Source organism: Brachycentrus maculatus, unplaced genomic scaffold (assembly GCF_059751285.1).
Source record: "Brachycentrus maculatus isolate JH-2025_06_01 unplaced genomic scaffold, ASM5975128v1 h1tg000566l, whole genome shotgun sequence".
NCBI lineage: Eukaryota > Metazoa > Arthropoda > Insecta > Trichoptera > Brachycentridae > Brachycentrus > Brachycentrus maculatus.
Window position 1 is genome coordinate 14,392 of NW_028281308.1, and position 8,109 is coordinate 22,500.

The window sequence follows — 8,109 nt, forward strand, 5'->3', positions numbered from 1 at the left end:
TATTTTATTTGTAATAATTTGATTTTTATCTAAATGACCTGATGATGGAATGATTTTCTGAAACCGGTAGTCACAAATAAGTGTTTAGAAAAGTGGTATTACACAAAGTAAACAATGGATGGCAAGGTGAGTGTTTTATTACCCTACCACAAAGTTATCAATGCTTTTAATGTACAAAATATAAATGATTCTCCTTTATTGACGAAAATTGATAATGGCATATGTAGCTGTCATAATTTTAAAATTAAAAGTTTTCACTTTTCAAAGTACGGATATAGTAAATGGGGAGACGATTAGTAGATAAGTAATAACTGAGATGAGATGTTACTAGTTTCTAGCGTAGATGTTGCCTATGAAGTTTATTGTGAAAGGCGTTGTGTGGTCATTTGCAACACGCATACAACTTTTCGAAATTTCGGTGACATGCGCGTCCCGGTGTTAAGTAGTCACTACACAATAAAAAAAATTGCGATTTTAAATAAAAAAAATATGGGCATTCATAGCTAATACCCTTATTTAATTATAAATTAATTAAAAAAATGTAATAATTTAGATTTATTTGCTGAAAACATTAAAAAAAAACATCTGGAAACGCTAAGAGAACAAGCATAGGCTGTCTCTTGTCGGGAGCCCAAAAGCAACTGACGCCTGCCGGTAGTCCGCCAGAGAACATTGAGCTTCGAGCCCCTCACGCTTACACAGTCCAAGTATGCAAGAGTGAGATGCAAATATAGTGTCGCTGTTCCCGGACACTCTTCACGCGCTCTTTACACGCGAATTTGTTTCCGATATTCACAAAAAGACGAAGAAGAATAAAGAAGTCTGGGCATTTACGGGGCTAACGACCGTCATTGGCTGGTTTAAGTGATCACTTTACACAAGTGTAACATTCCCCAATTCTACCCATTATTGACAACCACACTACTTACATTCTTGGAAGTTCTAATATATGAACCAATTTCGAAACATTGTACTTAAATCACCAGAACTTCACTAGAGACATCTATGTGAGATGAAAAGATGCTTTTTACTAAGCAGAAACTCTTATATTAGTATTTGAGATCCGAATCCTGGATTATAAATGCTCAGACTTCCATATTCTTCATCTTTGATGGGATGTCAAAAAATAATAACAATACTTGTGACAGACATGCACCCCGCCGGCGTACCACACGTGTAAAGGCATTTGAGGGCATTAGTTTTCGCAGAATTTGATAGTGCAACTTTGTAATATGCATTATCGCATGGGACGATGAACGGGAACAAAGGGATTACACATATTCTAAGAGCGGTGACCTGGATTGGTTTAGTCTGTACAGTATCCGTATAGTACATAAATAAATACTACCATTCAATCCGTTTTATTCCGTCACACCACTACTGCACCGATCCCTAAATTTCAAATCTTTTCTAGCTAGTACTATGTTCTGTTGTTTATTTATGTATTTTTTCAAAATATATTACATACATAAGTCATATATATATATATATATATATATATATATATATATATATATATATATATATATATATATATATATATATATATATATATATATATAATACTAAATAAAAACTGCTCGAGTACATAAATAAATACTACCATTCAATCCGTTTTATTTTATTCTGTTGTTTATTTATGTATTTTTTCAAAATATATTACATACATAAGTCATATATATATATATATATATATATATATATATATATATATATATATATATATATATATATATATATATATAATAATAATATTCCCGATGAGTAATATCTGTTTCTCATTTTGAGACATGGGATTAAGGTTAACAAGACTGGAACACAAATAATAAAGTTACAAAAAGGATTTTTTTAAATTGCCAAAAGTAATACATGAAAAAATATAAAAACAATAAACAGGTATAAGAAATAGGCATATATTTAAAAGAATTAAATGAGAAAAACATAAGGAAAGAAGCATATTTAAAATAAACAAATGAGATAGTATAAAAAAAACATAAGGTAAAAACAAAATAAGAAAATATGACTAATATAATATAATATAATATAATTGTTCTCGGAGTCTGCTCCTGGGATGTGTTTGACCAGCTACCAACATCGTTTAGGTGGTCTTTCTGGGTCTACTACCTCTTATGCAATCGTCTGCTGCTATCCTCGTCACTCAATCCGAACTTGGTCGTCCCACGTGATCTCTCCAGAAACGTCTTCTGACTCTTCTCCATCGGAAAACATCTTCGATATCGCTGCGTCTTCTTATTTCAGAGTTTCTTATTCTGTCGGGAAGCGTTAGGCCTGCAATGGGTCGTAGAATCTACAATTTGTGGTGCTAAGAAGACTTTTTGCTCTTGTTATTTCAAATAATCTAAACATATCTATGTATAGATTTATATTATCCACTGACACTTCGTGATGGAATTGCATTTTTAATTTATTATTAGATTAAAACCAATATTTTTAGCTTTTCTAAATTATATCTATGTATGTATATTTATACTGATAGTAAGGTAGGGTGGTCACTACTTATTTGCATTAATATGTCCTTTCCCGAATTTCATTCAGGTTTTCAGTTTGCAGGATATACGAATCTTTTCTGCCAAAATTCCACTCAAATATTGAAAAACAGATGGAGTCTACTGTAGCTCCTGTTAAGGCTGAACCGCGAGATGCAGAAGGGGATACTCTCCTTCTCTCTGCTGGAGAAGGGGCAATACTCGATGTTTACTATGACCCAGATGATCGTATAATCAAGAAGGAACCTAGAAGTGACGATACTCCCCATACTGGGGAATACCTGAACGAGGAGTCAGCTGTACCGGGGACTGCTACTGATCTACATCACAAAATAATATCTTGTGATAACGTTATGCTCACCAAGATAGATGTTGATCATCCTGATATTAAACTAGAATGCGCGGAATCCTCGAGTAAATCTAGTAAGTGACATTTTGTAGTATGAAGTAAATAATCTTCACATTTATGACGCGGTTTCAGAGAGAGGGAGAGACATGCCGAGTATAGCGCATTTCTTTAAGGTGGATGCTGACCGGAGCATTTCGTCGTAACGTGTTACGTTACGATGCGAGCATTCAGGCAGTCAGTACAGCGAGCCGAGCGCTCCATCCATAGTTTCGGATGCTCGCTGATGCTCGCCGCGAGCGATGTTACGACGTTACGTTACGGCGAAATGCTCCGGTCAGTCTCCACCTTTACTGGAGGCTTGACTTGTTCTTGTATATCCTAATATTTTTTTAAAAACAAGACATACTAAAATTAATTATTATCCACCAAGGTTTTCCTTTCCACCGTTTCAACATCCAACCAAAGAAATGTTCCATGGTGTTTTTGACGAGCACTTGTGCTTTCTTTGATTAGCGAAGAGTGAGCTCTTGTGCAAGATGCCTTGTAACGATGCGTTACAATAGTTAATTTTTTATGAAGTTCTATACTTCCTGATTGATTACGTAAAGGTGGGGGGGGGGGGATGAGAATTTCATCGTAACGTAACATTTGCGACAAGCATGTTACGTTACGGCACGTGTTAGTGGAGTATGCGGAACGAGCGGCGAGCAGCTCGGCTCGCTGTACTGACTATACGAATGCTCGCATCGTAACGTGTTGCGTTACGACGAAATGGCTCCGGTCAGTCACCACTACAAGGTTCCATGATTATTGAGGTTCAAAACCGTAGAAAATATTATTTATTTATTGGATATTTTACATTTTTATTGTTTTTTTTTTAATTTTATTTATTTCTTTAATATAAATGAACATATAATTTTTCTGCATTTTGGCTCATTGGGCATAGCCTGTGTTGGGCTGAAATACTAATATATGCTAAAGTACAACAAAAGTATTATATATATATTGGAGAAAATCCAGATTTTGTGAACAAGTATTTGGACCAATTTTGAACCATTGTTCATTCAAGAACTTTAGAATAGATTTCTCTAGTGAAATTCTAGTAATTCAAGAATAATGTTTCAAAATAGGTATATATAAGTTTTTGTTTTGTGCAATATTTTATTTTTATTTTTAGATATAATTACGAGTGAAATAAAATCTACACGTTTGGAGAATACAAAACACGTTTCGTCTCACAATCTTGAAGAAATTGTATCATCGTGCTCAATGAAACGGAATTTAAAGTTACGTAATATGTTTCTACAAACAGGAGCGAAACGATTCTCTTGTTCAGAGTGTAATTACAAATGCTCGCGGACAGCGGATTTAAAGAGACATACTTTTACTCACACTGGAGAGAAACGGTTCTCTTGTTCAGAGTGTGATTTCAAATGTACACAGAAAGGGATTTTAAACAATCACATGTTAACGCACACAGGCGAGAAACGGTTCTCTTGTTTAGAGTGTGATTTCAAATGTGCACGGAAAGGGGTTCTAAAAAATCACGTTTTAATTCACACTGGAGAGAAGCCCTTCTCTTGTTCAGAGTGTGATTATATGTGTTCACGAAAAGGGCTTTTGAGTAGTCACATGTTAACTCACACAGGTGAGAAACGATACACTTGTTCAGAGTGTGATTATAAAAGTTCACGGAAAGCGTCTTTGACGATGCACATGTCTACTCACACAGGCGAGAAACCCTTCTCTTGTTCAGTATGTGATTATAAATGTTCAGAAAAAAGGAATTTAATAATACACATGTCTACTCACACTGGTGAGAAACTCTTCTCTTGTTCAAAGTGTGATTATAAATGTTCGTGGAAAGTGTCTCTAAAGAGACACATGTCAGTTCATACTGGTGAGAAACCCTTTTCTTGTTTAGAGTGTGATTATAAATGTTTGCAAAAAGTGTCTTTAAAGAAACACATGACAGTTCACACTGGTGAGAAATGATTATCTTGTTCAGGGCGTGATTATATATGTTCACGGAATGGGAATTTAACGATAACTCGTTAAATTCCCATCGCTCACTCCTTTCAACAACGTCAGATATCAAAAAAACTTGATTTTCAGGAGATCGTTTTCAAAGTTTAAAAATTTAATAAAATGTTTATAAAATAAATATCAAGCCACTTTTTAAACTTTTTACTGTGCAACAGATCGTTTTAGCTAAAACCTGATTTTTTTTCTCCATTTGAAAAATATTTAGTATGTTTAAAAAAAATAATTAAACAATACCTTTTCCTCAAAATGCAAAAACATCACTTCCTGCCATGTAGCGGGTAAATATTAATTTTAAAATATGCCGCTTTTGCTGGGATTTAGTACATTTTCATTCCGGCATTCCGAAAACATGCACAACTTAAAATTGACGATTTTTGACATATGACGTTGTTGAAAGGAGTGAGCTACATGTCAAATCATATTTTGAGAAGGCCTTCTTGTTTTTTATTAAATTTTCTCGGAAAATGTTCACAAGATGGGATTTAGACATGCGTCAATTCAAACTCGTTAGAAACGTTAATTAAATAAATTTTAGCCTTTTTTAGTTTAAATAAAGTAATTTTATCTTTATACTTATTTTTTGCATTAATTAAACGAAGTCTGAATATATGTGATAGAGTTTCAATCAATTCTCACCCTCTCGACCACTGCCTGCCTCTAAGGAAGAGCGAGAGTGATTCTGCTTACTCCCAAAATGCAAAAAACGTACTACAAAAAATGTCTCTTACTGTGTTTTAAGTTTGGACAGCCGTGTAGATCCTTTGCCCCCATTTCAGTTTTCAAACACAACAGCTGGAGGCGCGTTGCATGAGCTTGGGTGAGGACCTATCCAACATCGGATCCGTGATGGTTCATAAGGAACTGTCACGAGAGGTGGTATCATACATGATAAAAAATGAAGGACATTGGTACCATACACCAAGCTAGGACACAAAATGCCCAACCCTCTTCTAGTGGAACGGAAGGCCTGTTGAGGAGTCAGCAGTCCGGCTTCTCCTGAGGAGTGCAACGTGGTTTCCTCCCAGCAATGAGCAAATGCTGACAAGTTCCTGATTGGCCCACACAAGATTATCCCTCCTGTTCCCAACACAGATTCAAATAAAAACATATTTTATTAGCTAGAAGTAACAAAAACCCATCCAATGATCTATAAACCTTGTACATAATACAAGGTAAATAATAAATGCAATTCCCATCTTAAAAAAATCCATTAATTGATATATATTTATATATACATATATATATATATATATATATATATATATATATATATATATATATATATATATATATATATATATATATATATATATATATATATATATATATATATATATATATATATATATATATATATATATATATATATATATATATATATATATATATATATATATATATATATATATATATATATATATATATATATATATATATATATATATATATATATATATGTGTATATATATATATATATATATATATATATATATATATATATATATATATATATATATATATATATATATATATATATATATGTAATAAAATAACTAGGTACCTACTTATACATTTTATTAAGTACTTACAAATAGTACCTACACAAAACAGTTCTACCACCAGATGTCGCATGCGTCACTCAGAATAAAACAAAAGACTTCCGATAATATTATTAACTGTCAGAAATAGATAGATAGATAGATAGAAACATATTTTAAAGATAAATTAAGAATAAACTTTAATTACAAAGCAACACATTGTTTATTTTATACACCCACTTTACATATTATTTACACTTAATTTTCAAAAGGAAAATATTACCACGTTATAAAACGACAATTTTGTTAATTGGAAATGGATTATGAAACATTAGATGTATTAAAACAATTACTACAATATGTTCGGAGTGAGAGAGAAAAATTAGAAGATGATCAAAGAAAACGATTAGAAGATAATCAAAGAAGACGTGGAAATCTAAGAACTAGTGATAAAATTAAAAATAAAAATCATGTGAAAAAAATTTCTACAAAATATAAAATAAAATATACTCCAGAAAAGAAGAATTTCGAAGCAGATTGTGTGAGCAGGAATCCAGTATTAGAATCGAAGGAAAATGCAAATGAACAATTAAAAGTTGTAAATTTGGTTAAATTAGAAGATATTTTAAAAGATCAGAATAAAAATGAAGACATACAAATAACACAGAAACAGTGCTTGAAAAATGAAAATAAAAATAAAGTAGAAAAAACTTCTACGAAAGATAAAATAAAATATACTCCAGGAAAGAAGAATTTAGATGTAGATTGTCTAAGCAGGAATCCAGTATTAAAATCAAATGAAAATGCAGATGAACAATTAAAAGTTGTAAATTTGGTTAAATTAGAAGATAATTTAAAAGATCAGAATAAAAATAAAGACATACAAATAACACGGAAACAGTGCTTGAAAAATGAAAATAAAAATAAAGTAGAAAAAACTTCTACGAAAGATAAAATAAAATATTCTCCAGGAAACAAGAATTTAGAAGTAGATTGTCTAAGCAGGAGTCCAGTATTAAACTCGAATGAAAATGCAGATGAACAATTAAAAGTTGTAAATTTGGTTAAATTAGAAGATACTTTAAGAGATCAGAATAAAAATGAATTTTTCCGAGAATTTGAGTAATGTGATTGTCAATCGTGGATAGAATTGGTGAATGTAACACTACGAAAATGCGTTATCACTTAAACCAGCCTATGACGGTCGAAGGGCCTCGTTAATACCCAGACTTCCATACTTCTTTATCTATGTTGAGATGTCGAAAATAAATGCATCATCATGATCGTAAACATATGAAGGAAAGGTGACCAGCCTTCCGCTTCAGGCACCAGTCAAGGGTAATATTGATGAAATATTAGGGTGAAAATTTCACTTATATTTATTTGATATATGATTTATTTGATCCCCCCTGGGAATCGGACCCGAGACCCCCAGTACGGTGACCTAGCGTGCTGACCATTACACTACAGAGGCGGACAATGACAGTAAATGAATTTAAAAACAGGTATGATGTCTGATACATATATGGGTCGATTGAAAATCATATATAAAGTCACGTATTGCCTTGGTACGTCATTTGCGTACGCTCTTTAAATGTGCTCTTACATATCGCTCACTCCTTTCAACAACGGCATATATCAAAAATTATCAATTTTCAGTTGTGCATGT